The following is a 12,496-nucleotide window of genomic DNA, read 5'->3' as shown; positions in this document are numbered from 1 at the left end:
AATTCCTTTCAGGTATGATGGGAATTGTAGTTTTATAACAGATGGAGAGCCTGAGTTTGACACCAGTGCTCTATAATAAATTGGGTCCTTTTTACATTTTATGCTAAGTCACCACCAAGATCCCAGTTTAATGAAAATGTCTGTCTGGCGTGTTCAGTTATTGTGCTACCTTAGTATAATTCAGGGTTTGTGCCATCTTGAGCTATGCTTCTTATTGATCTGACTTGTGTTAGTGGAATTGAATCTCTCTGTAATCGTCAGCTCACCTAGTCTTTAGTAGTTTCACAACTTTTTGGCTAAGGGCTTTTTCTATTGTGCTGTATGTGTAAGTGAAAGTTCTCATATCTCTTGTCTCAATAGAGAGGAGGAGGATTGTTTCTGTTTATGAGTGAAATCCATCATGAAGAATTGTTTTCCTGGAAAACTTTTGCCATTGAGCAGATCACTTGTGAACAGCTGTCTGGGTGAGGGTCACATGAAGGTCAATGTCTCTGTGCTTGTGGCCCTCAGTGACAAGCATGTTTCATGGGCCTTTTTGCTGATTAACTGTGGGTCCAAGTTGGAGAGGGGCCAAACTTCTCATAGAACAAGTCTACCTCTGCTATATACAGTGGGGAAAAAAAGTATTTAGTCAGTCACCAATAGTACAAGTTCTCCCACTAAAAAGATGAGAGGCGTCTGTAATTTACATCATAGGTAGACCTCAACTATGAGAGACAAATGAGAAAATAAATCCAGAAAATCATATTGTCTAATTTTTAAGAATTTATTTACAAATTATGATGGAAAATAAGTATTTGGTCAGTAACAAAATTTCATCTCAATACTTTGTTATATATCCTTTGTTGGCAATGACAGAGGTTTTCACAAGGTTGGCACACACTGTTGTTGGTATGTTGGCCCATTCCTCCATGCAGATCTCCTCTAGAGCAGTGATGTTTTGGGGCTGTCGCTTGGCAACACGGACTTTCAACTCCCTCCAAAGGTTTTCTATAGGGTTGAGATCTGGAGACTGGCTAGGCCTCTCCAGGACCTTGAAATGCTTCTTACGTAGCCACTCCTTCGTTCCTGCTGATGAAAGGAGGTTTGCACTCAAAATCTCACGATACATGGCCCCATTCATTCTTTCATGTACCCGGATCAGTTGTCCTGGCCCTCTTTGCAGAGAAACAGCGCCAACGCATGATGTTTCCACCCCCATGCTTTACAGTAGGTATGGTGTTTGATGGATGCAACTCAGTATTCTTTTTCCTCCAAACAGTTCCACTTTGGTTTCATCAGACCAAAGGACATTCTCCCAATATTCTTCTGGATCATCCAAATACACTCTAGCAAACTTCAGACAGGCCCGGACATGTACTGGCTTAAGCAGTGGGACACGTCTGGCACTGCAGGATCTGAGTCACTGGCAGCGTAGTGTCTTACTGATGGTAGGCTTTGTTACATTGGTCCCAGCTCTCTGCAGTTCATTTACTAGGTCCCCCCACGTGGTTCTGGGATTTTTGCTCACCATTCTTGTGATCATTTTGACCCCACAGGGTGAGATTTTGCGTGGAGCCCCAGATCGAGGGAGATTATCAGTGGTCTTGTATGTCTTCCATTTTCTAATTATTGCTCCCACAGTTGATTTCTTCACTCCAAGCTGGTTACCTATTGCAGATTCAGTCTTCCCAGCCTGGTGCAGGGCTACAATTTTGTTTCTGGTGTCCTTTGACAGCTCTTTGGTCTTCACCATAGTGGAGTTTGGAGTCTGACTGTTTGAGAGTTTGCACAGGTGTCTTTTATACTGATAAGTTTAAACAGGTGCCATTACTACAGGTAATGAGTTGAGGAAAGAGGAGACTCTTAAAGAAGAAGTTACAGGTCTGTGAGAGCCAGAAATCTTGATTGTTTGTAGGTGACCAAATACTTATTTTCCACCATGATTTGCAAATAAATTCTTACAAAATGAGACAATGTGATTTTCGGGATTTGTTTTCTCATTTTGTCTCTCATAGTTGAGGTCTACCTATGATGTAAATTACAGACTCCTCTAATCTTTTTAAGTGGGAGAACTTGCACTATTGGTGACTGACTAAATACTTTTTTTTTTTCCCCCACCGTAGATGCAAACCTAAACGGTACAACAGCAAATGAACTACAACTGCTAAGGAGGCATTTACGTGTTCCACAATTACGATCTTTGACCAGACAATCTGCTACAGACTGGAATTCAGAACTCCTCGTATCAAGTCATGTGGCTGTTTTAGTAAAGTAGCGCAAAGATTTAAACCTTATTGGAGTTCACTGAATCATCGTAAATAAAGCCAGGAGTTCAGAGGTCCATTCCATAGCACATGGTCTGTATATACGGACATGTCATTTGATTAAATAGTGTTGTACCATCCCACCATGGTAAGGTAATCTCAGACACTGGATGGACCCTACACTATAGATTTAGTATGCCAGCTTTCCCCAATTTAAATCACTCATGGGGGATGGGTGCAATGCAAGGTTCAAATGGGAGCAACCACTGCTATATCTGCTATGTAAGGGTAGGTTCACACTACGAAATCCGTGTGGATAAAATCTGGCGGATTCCGTCGCTTGTACCCATTCACAGCCGCACACATCTCCGTCCCATAGACGCCATTCTATGGCTGGGCCAATTCCACCGTCTGACAAAAGAATAGACATGTTGGTTCTTTCGGCAGAGCGTGGAATTCGCCCAGCCATAGAATCGTATCTATGGCACAGGCGGAGAGTTACAAGCGGGTGGTGTCTATGGCACGGCAATGAGCGACGGAATCTGCCAGAATGTCTCTGCGTGGATTTTGTAGTGTGAACGTACCCTAAGAACAGATTCTTTATAAACACGAGCAGAAATGTATTACTGGAATTGTAAGTGTATTTGTATTATCAAAAAGGTGCACAGACCTTCATAAACTTCAGTCCACTGAGAAGCCTATGAATATTGGTGTTCTATCAAGCTAATGGATTTAGCCATATAAGTGTGGTCCGGAGTGGATTTGTGCCAGCATCAGCGACTTTTGTTTAAAAGTCACTATTAATAAATATGCTGTGAGATGGAAAGAAAATTGACTAGATGTAAGAGTCATACTTAGAGGTTTGCCAATTTTAAATTTACTTGTCCCCTCTCTACAGGATAGGCAAGTATGAGATTGCAGGGGATTTGAGTCCCCAACCCCACCATGATCGCATACATTTTTCCCTATCCTTTGGAAAAATCAAGTATATTAAAATCAGAAAGCCCCTTTAACTGACAACAGACTTTAGGAGAGGTGACCTGCAAAAAGATGCAAATATTTGAGCAATTAAGTGACTGCAAATTTACACATCTGCAGACCTGCCCCAATAGTAAATTCCCCCCACGGTACTTATTTCATTAAAAGTCTGTGGACAACTTTATAAATGTGCCCCTTTCTAGCTTTCATTCATTGCTTTCAATAAGAGGTGACCTAGCTAAGTGCATCTACTATTCGTGTATTGTCAGCTTTTTCCTCTGAGCTTTGATGCTAAAACTGGAGGTTATATGTTCTGCTGGGAGCTCATTATTTTTTTTAATCATTGAATATTCCCAAGCTCTTTAGTGCAATACATCAAGGGACATAGTTATTATTCCCAGTATGGATCTGTGACTGATACAGATTATAAACATTTCTAGGCAGTGATCAAATAAAAGCTAGTTTACAATAAAAGGCTAAATGTCACCAAGTTGTATAGGGCAAAACTATACAAGTGTCTTTTACAAGTTACATAAAGGAACAATCCTAAAATTAGCATATCTATTTGACTTCATGTTATACACAGGGTTTTGTTATAGTTCTTCATTATTGTACATGAGGCAGATAAAAGTTATATTCTTACACATTGGATTCAGTATTAGAGAAGTTATAGTCTTGTACATAGGGGCAGTAGTTATATACTGTACATGTTCATCTTGTACTCAGGCCCATCCACAGGGGATGGAAATACAGAATTTTGGAATGGAATGCAATGGCAGCAAAATGGCTGAGATTTGAGCAACTCTTGGTTGTGGATTATCCCCTCTGACTTTATTCACTGCAAAATCTTCTAGTGCAAAAAAACCTCTAAAGTAAACAAACACATGCTTTCCCAGTCTACTGACACTGCCATGGTATACTGGTCCCTTTGTTCAAACATAAGCTCTTTAGCCAATAGCAGGCTTTCGTGGTCAATGTCAACATGTCATTACTGGAGTTTGATATCGGGTACAGCTTTAAAATGCTGCAAAAGGTGAGTATACTGCGATGTATTGTTTTATACATACATATATTAAGGCTGGGCGATATGGCAAAATATTTTTTTTTAACATTATGGGCGATTCTTGATTTTAATCTTGAATTATTATTTTTTTTATAAATCTCTCCCTACTCTTCCCTGCAGTAACCACCCTGCCCCCAGCAGCCAGTGTCTCTATAAACTGTCTCAGTACAGGACCAGGGCAGGCACAGTGTACATTGAGGAGACTGCCACAATATAAACAGATGCTGTGTATATACTGTGACAGCCTCCTCCATGTACACTGTGCTACGTTTACACTGCGTTATTGCTGTCCATTTCATACATCCGTTTTATGGCAAAAGATGTTAAGAACAGATGCAGTTGTATGCTATCCCTCAAAACCCAAAAAGCATACCCAAAAAGTGGCTGATCATGTTTTTCTGTACATTAAAGTCAAACATTTATAACTAATCAGTTAACCGGACAGAAAAAACACAGTGTGAACACCAGTTTCTTTTTACTGAGCATGTGCAGAAGAGGTAAGAAACAAGGAAGGAAAATTTTACAGATATGCAATCTGATGCAGACTGAATAAACAGTCCGTTTTTTAAAGCCAAAATGCTAATAAACCATTAAAAAAAAATTATAATTTTGTAATCTGCATCCATTTGCTTATGCTTATCTGTTCATATGGACGGATTTATTCATGAGCAGAGACGAACGCAGGTGTGCACAGTAGCTTTTCTATGGCTGAAAAAATGGGCCAAAAGCAAAAAAAATCCAATTTTAGGTTGTGTTCCCACATAGTATTTTGGTCAGTATTTTGCAACCAAAACCAGGAGTGGGTTGAAAACCCTGAAAGGCTATGTTCACATACTGTTGACATTGAGAGGATGGTCGCCATTTACCTGCAAATAACGTCTGTTATTACAAAATATCGGCTGTTGTTTTAAAATAACAGCAATTATTTGCCATTAAATGGCGGCCATCCACTACATTCCAACAGTGTGACAAAGAAATTATCTGTGTTTTTAATCCACTCCTGGTTTTGATTGCAAAATACTAAGCAAAAATACTATGTGTGAACATAGCCTGTGATAGTATGCTTCATTAAATAGCCTGGTTACTTATATAATGGTAAGAAAAAGTTTGTTGTTACCATTCTATTGCAATAAATTAATTACTAATTTCTGAAATAGCCAGAACTTTAGGTCACCAACTTCATGGCCCTGTTTGTAAGTTCCTTGTCACATTTAAGGCCCTATTCTACGGAACAATTATCGTTCGTATTTGGCCGATATCGGCCCCTACGGACGATAATCGCCCCGTGGAATAGAGTGCAACGATCAGCCGACATTGTTCATGTCGGCTGATCATTGCAGTCGCTTGTTTTTTAACATGTTGAAAAACAAGCGACTGATATAGCAGCGATCTGCTGCCGTCGCTCCGTTGAATAGGAGCGTCGGCAGCAGACGCTGTTATATCCTATGGGCTGCCCGGACGATCAGCGATCACCCGGGCAGCCCCCCCGCAGGTCCCCGCCGCCCCCTCCCACACTCACCAGCTCGCTGCAGTTGCACTGAATAGCGGCGGCAGCAGCGAGCGGGGAACGAGGAGCAAACGAGCGCTGAGAGCGCTCGTTTGCCCCTCTAAACGATCGGTGTAATAGGCCCATTAGGCTATGTTCACACAGCTTCAAAATGATGGCTCTTTTTATTAGACAGCTGTAACCTTTGCATATGTAACATACAACATATGCTGTTTTAACAAAACCCGTCCGTTACTTGCTGTTAAATGACTTCCATTGAATGAAAAGGGCTGTCATTTTGAGGGTATGTGAACATAGCCTTAGAAACTTGTGCAAACTTTCTATTACTAAATACCTGGAACCAGTCTAACCCAGTAACCTGGGCCGGGGTGTTTTGATGTTGCATAAGAAGCTTTGAGCAACATTGACACATGAAACAAAAAGCCCTCATTTACTTTTACTGTTACGTAACGTAATAAAATCGTTTTTTAGTTGACAAAGTAATAAAAAGTGAACTGAACTACTGTGACTTTTCATATTTATAATTTACAATATTTCCCATTTCCCTAGACATTATTTTATTGTAATACACACCTTTAGGTCCAGGCTCTACAACCATACTATAAGCTGTAACTATAATAATCTGTAACACAGTAAATAACGTGTAACACTTATACTTCTTAAGGGTACAAACACACACACCGTATACGCAGCAGATCTGCAGATTTGATGTTGCAGATTTGATGCTGTGTTCAGTTATCTAATCAGCTGCGTATTTGTTGCGTATTTGCTGTGTATCGCAGCAGTAAATATGCTGCGTATATGGTGTGTGTTTATACCCTAAATTGTTATAGTTTAAGGGTACAAACCCACTTGCCGGATCCACAGCGAGTTTCTCACTTTGAATACGCAGCGAGACTCGCTGCGGATCCCGGCCCTGTTTACTCAATGGCAGACAATCTTGCATCCCTTCTGCGAGTTTGTCCGCAGGCCACCCCGTTAACCCCCTGGCCGCTGGAGACTATACATCACCGGGTCCCCGCTCCTGCTTGCTTCGGGGCTCCCGGTGTCTTCAAGTCCCGCTCAGCCAATCAGTGCGCTGCGGCGGGGCAGTGCACTGATTGGCTGAGCGGAATGTGCCGGGAACCGCTGAAGCAAGCAGGATCGGGGACCCGGTGATGTATAGTCTCCAGCGGCCGGGGGGTTAACGGGGCGGGCTGTGGACACACTCGCAGCAGGGATGTACTTCCCTGCTGCGAGTTTGTCTGCCGTTGAGTAAAAAGGGCCGGGATCCGCAGCAAGTGTCGCTGCGTATTTGAAGTGAGAAATTCGCTGCGGATCCGGCAAGTGGGTTTGTACCCTTACCAATATTTTTTTTTCGGTATCAATTGAGTAGTCACACTGCATTTTATCCCACCCATAATGCATAGCTATTTCTTGTTCTCTACATTTCAGGGGCCAGGACCAAGGCTGAACAGTTTGCCAGTTACTTTCTCCCTACTTACTCCTCTCTGCTATACTATGACATAACACTGGTGAAAATGCACTAAAAAAGCTGGCATTGTGATGGGCTGATGAGTACACTGTACTATTACTGACATGTTAAGAATGGGTTACTGATGCCATCACACTGAGAGGTGTTATGTAATTAGAAATGCAAGAAACCCTAAGGGGTTATACTAAACACTGAACTGCTTCTGAAGACAAGACTGCAGACTTGAGCGAGGGGTACATGTGATCCAGGAAGCAGGACTGTGTACATGCACAACAAGGAAGGGGTTACACTAAGCATCAAAAGCACTGCTGTTAAGGAGATTCACCCTCCTATACTGTGCAGTCCCTCTAAATGCTTACTTGTTTAATGCAGGTAGCCAGTGTCCATGATTTTTATCTGCACACGTAGTATCAGTAATATTCTAGCTTATGGGCCAGTACACATGACCGTGGATTCCATGGTCTATGCATTTGTCTGCAGCCTGGACTGTAAAATATAGACTACTACCGTGTTTCCCTGAAAATAAGACAGTACTTTATATTTTTTCCCCTCAAAAACAGGCACTATGGGGGAGATTTATCAAACTAATGTAAAATAGAATTGGCTTAGTTTCCCCTTGCAACCAATCAGGTTCCACCTTTCATTCCTCACAGACTCTTTGAAAAATGAAAGGTGGAATCTGGGAGAGAAATAAGACGTCCTCTCCTGATCTCCTCGGAATATTCCCCTGGACTAAGAGCGCATCAGCTGCAGGATGTGCGAAGGACATGGGGGCCTAGAACCAGTATGCCTGCTGCGGTGGATGTGAAGGTCCACGAGGGGATTAGGTAAGGCAGGTGGCTTTTACTTTTGGGGGGTGACTTATTTTTGGGGGATGCCTTAAGGCTAGTTGGTAGGGTAGTTGGGGTCTCTTATTTTAGGAGGGTGTTTTATTTTCAGGAAAACGTGGTAAGTAGAGTAAATCGGCCTTTATTAATACATACAAAGGCATGGAATAGCCACTAAGGGTAGTAATGTGATTAATCCCTGGTGCTTATTATATAAAGTGTGTCATATAGAAGATCTATAATACCCTTACTAACCACTAAAGTCTGCTTTGTGTGTGCGTCCCCACTTGAGGAATATGACCGTACACTGGGTAAGTGGAATCAGTCTGGTGTACTAAAAGGATAAAAATGGAGGATAGATTTAGTGTTGCCGTCAAAAAAGGTATGGCAAAAAACCCCGGAATTCTTCACTCAGCCTTTTGTAGAGACACAGGACTGTTTGTTTTTCTTTGTAATATGACTGGACTTCTGCTTTGTTATGGTGATCCCTCTCTCCCTGTGTTCTTATGATATGGGGATACTGTGTAATTTACTCTAGGACTCATAAATCCATATTACTAAGTACAGCATAATAAGGGTGTGGTGACTTACCAGCCTCTGTTTATTTTTCTTACAAATTATGATTAATTGATTTGTATTATTTTTTTTTGTATACTCCACCCACTGCAAATAGTCACTTTATTGATTACCTGCGCTGTCATTTGCAAGACCTGAGGTGGTTTCCATAGATTTTTTTTTTGCTCTATTAAAATAAAACAATATTATTACCACACGGTGAACGGCAAAAACAAAAAGGTTAAAAAAAAATGCTAGGATCGCAGATTTTTTAATTACATTTTATAAATAAAAAAAATTAATAAGAAGTGATCAATCCGTATGATCGAAACAAATATGGTACTTATAAAAACTAGAGATCATGGCGCAAAAAATGATGCCCCATACAGCCCTGTAGGTGAAAAAATAAATGCGCTATAGGAGTCACAATAGGACCATTTTAAATATTTGCATTAATGTTAATAACAATAGTAAAACACTTGGAAAAGCTATGCAACCTGCATATCTCTGTATTCAGACTGACTGTAACGCCCGGAGTAGTGGATCCACTGGACCGGCACCAGCGATGGCACAAACCTCACCAGGGAGCGGAGTCTAAGGGGCCGCTGGTTTTCACCAGAGCCCGCCGCAAGGCGGGATGGACTTGCTGCGGCAGGCGACCCCCAGGTCGCTACCCCTGGCTTGGTTGCTGGTGTCGGCAGGCGAGGCGTGGCAGGAGATGGCACAGGCAATAGTCTGCAGATGAGAGAGCACGTGACAGGCTGGACACGGGAACAGGTGGAGTGACAGGGGAACAGGAACCAGGAACAGGGACTTGGGACCGGGTAACGGACAGGACTCAGGAACAGGGACTTGGGACCAGGTAACGGACAGGACACAGGAACAACAGGGAGCTGGGCCAAACGCTATGGGAAGCATGTAGAGGCTCCAACACTAAGGACAGGGCATGCTGGGATTTATAGGGGAGTGATTGGGTGCAACTACCAATTAGGAGCGCACTGCCCCTTTAAATCTGAGACAGCCGGCGCGCGCGCGCCCTAGGAGGCGGGGACGCGCGCGCCGGCCGGCACAGCGGGAGACAGGAGCGTGGAGAGGTGAGGCGCCCCCCGGGGCCGAGGTGACAGCAGCGCCGGGTCCCCGACTATGGACACCGGCTGCTGCATAGGGCAGGTAGCGGTCGCGGCGGCGGCCCGGAACGCGGGACGCCGCCGCGGCCGTAACAGTACCCCCCCCCTTTGGCCTCCCCCTCTTTCTTGCCTGCAAATGGCACAGGAAGCCACAAAGTCTTTGACATCTTGGGATAGGCTGGGCCACCCGTAGTGGCGAGAGATCCGTTGGCCGGTCTTACGGACTCCCGGGTGCCCGGCCTCCAACGAGGAATGTCCCCAGTTCAAAATACCTCTTCGAAGCGCAGGGTGAACATGAGTCTTTCCGGGGGGTACTCTCTGAAGAGTGGAGGTGACGACTGGTACTAGGCGATCAGGCGGTATAACGTGGCAAGGGACCTTCTGTAAGTTCTTCCGGTGGTGAGAGGACACGACCTTAGTCTTGGGCACGGGGAGAGGGTACACCTCGGCAGAGAAGGCATCCGCCGAGTCTTGGTCTTCTGCCGGTAGGCCGGATAGAGGCTTGGCCGGAACAGGAAATGACATAATACACTTGGTCTGAGGCGACTTGAGACACTGGTGGGAACAGTCCTGACCCCAACTGAGAATCTCCCCGGTTCTCCAGTCCAGCTGAGGGGCATGTTCTTGTAGCCACGGGAGTCCCAGGAGGACCGCGGGGGAAGAATGGGGCAGGACGTAGAAGGATATCTCTTCTTGATGTGAAGGACCCACCTGGAGGACTAAAGATGCGGTCTGGTAGTACACACGGTCGGTAAGAATTTCGCCTGTGACCGAGGAGATAGTCAGGGGCCTGGCTAGTCGGGTCACGGGTAGCCGCCATCTTTGGACCAATGTTGCCGCAATAAAACTGCCTGCTGACCCAGAATCGAGGAAGGCAGTAGTCTGATGATTTTGTCCTGAGGGAGTCCGGATGGAAACTGGCATAGACAGACTTGGAATGGTGGCATTCACACCTAGGGACACCTGTCCCACCGGACCTAGGTGCGAGCATTTTCCGGATGTTTGGGGACGTAGGGGACATCCCAGCCGGAAGTGATCGGAACCACCGCAATAGAGACAGAGATTCTGCTCCAGGCGCCGGATTCTTTCATCAGGCGTCAGGTGAGCCCGTTCCACCTGCATAGGAATCTCAGGAGAGGGTTGGGACATCGAAAGGTCAGGATTCTGGAAAACTGGCGCCAGCTGGGGATGGCGACGGGAACGGGTTAGTAAATGTTCATGCCGAACCTCCTCCTCCCTCTCCGAAAAACGAGTATCAACTCGGGTGGCCAGTAGAATGAGTTCGTTCAGGGAGGTAGGCAGGTCTCGGGCAGCGAGCACGTCTCTCACACGACTAGACAGGCCCTTCTTGAAGGTGGCCAATAGGGCGGCCTCGTTCCAGTCCAATTCGGCTGCCAGGGTGCGGAACTGGATGGCGTAGTCACCAACAGAGGAGCTGCCTTGAGAGAGATTGAGGAGAGCAGTCTCGGCTGAAGAAGCACGGGCAGGTTCCTCAAAGACGGAGCGAAACTCAAATAGGAAGGCCCGGAGATTGGCAGCAACTGGATCATCACGGTCCCACAGTGGCGTGGCCCAGGCCAGGGCTCTACCTTCTAATAGGCTGATGATGAAAGCCACTTTAGAGCGCTCGGTGGAAAACTGACTACTCAAAAGTTCAATGTGCATGGTGCACTGAGTCAGGAATCCTCTGCACAACTTAGAGTCCCCAGAGTACTTGCTTGGGAGAGCCAGTCGGAGTGAAGAAGCAGCGTCAGGAGATGGTGTGCGCTGGGCAGTAGTCTGCTGCTGTAAGGCGGCAGTGAGTTGCTGGATCTGCTGTGACTGTTTCTGGATTTGTTGCGCCTGCTGAGTGACCACTCTGGCGACGTCACGGAGATCGGGCACCTCGCCGGGATCCATGGTTGGAGCCTACTGTAACGCCCGGAGTAGTGGATCCACTGGACCGGCACCAGCGATGGCACAAACCTCACCAGGGAGCGGAGTCTAAGGGGCCGCTGGTTTTCACCAGAGCCCGCCGCAAGGCGGGATGGACTTGCTGCGGCAGGCGACCCCCAGGTCGCTACCCCTGGCTTGGTTGCTGGTGTCGGCAGGCGAGGCGTGGCAGGAGATGGCACAGGCAATAGTCTGCAGATGAGAGAGCACGTGACAGGCTGGACACGGGAACAGGTGGAGTGACAGGGGAACAGGAACCAGGAACAGGGACTTGGGACCGGGTAACGGACAGGACTCAGGAACAGGGACTTGGGACCAGGTAACGGACAGGACACAGGAACAACAGGGAGCTGGGCCAAACGCTATGGGAAGCATGTAGAGGCTCCAACACTAAGGACAGGGCATGCTGGGATTTATAGGGGAGTGATTGGGTGCAACTACCAATTAGGAGCGCACTGCCCCTTTAAATCTGAGACAGCCGGCGCGCGCGCGCCCTAGGAGGCGGGGACGCGCGCGCCGGCCGGCACAGCGGGAGACAGGAGCGTGGAGAGGTGAGGCGCCCCCCGGGGCCGAGGTGACAGCAGCGCCGGGTCCCCGACTATGGACACCGGCTGCTGCATAGGGCAGGTAGCGGTCGCGGCGGCGGCCCGGAACGCGGGACGCCGCCGCGGCCGTAACACTGACCTGTAGAATAACAAGTTTTATCGTAAAGTGCTTTACGTAAACACAGACCCCCCCCCCCCCCCCCCAAAAAAAAAAAAAATTGTGTAACTGCATTATTTGTCCC

This window comes from Dendropsophus ebraccatus, chromosome 4 (genome assembly GCF_027789765.1).
Source record: "Dendropsophus ebraccatus isolate aDenEbr1 chromosome 4, aDenEbr1.pat, whole genome shotgun sequence".
Taxonomy (NCBI): domain Eukaryota; kingdom Metazoa; phylum Chordata; class Amphibia; order Anura; family Hylidae; genus Dendropsophus; species Dendropsophus ebraccatus.
This window is presented reverse-complemented; position numbering follows the sequence as displayed.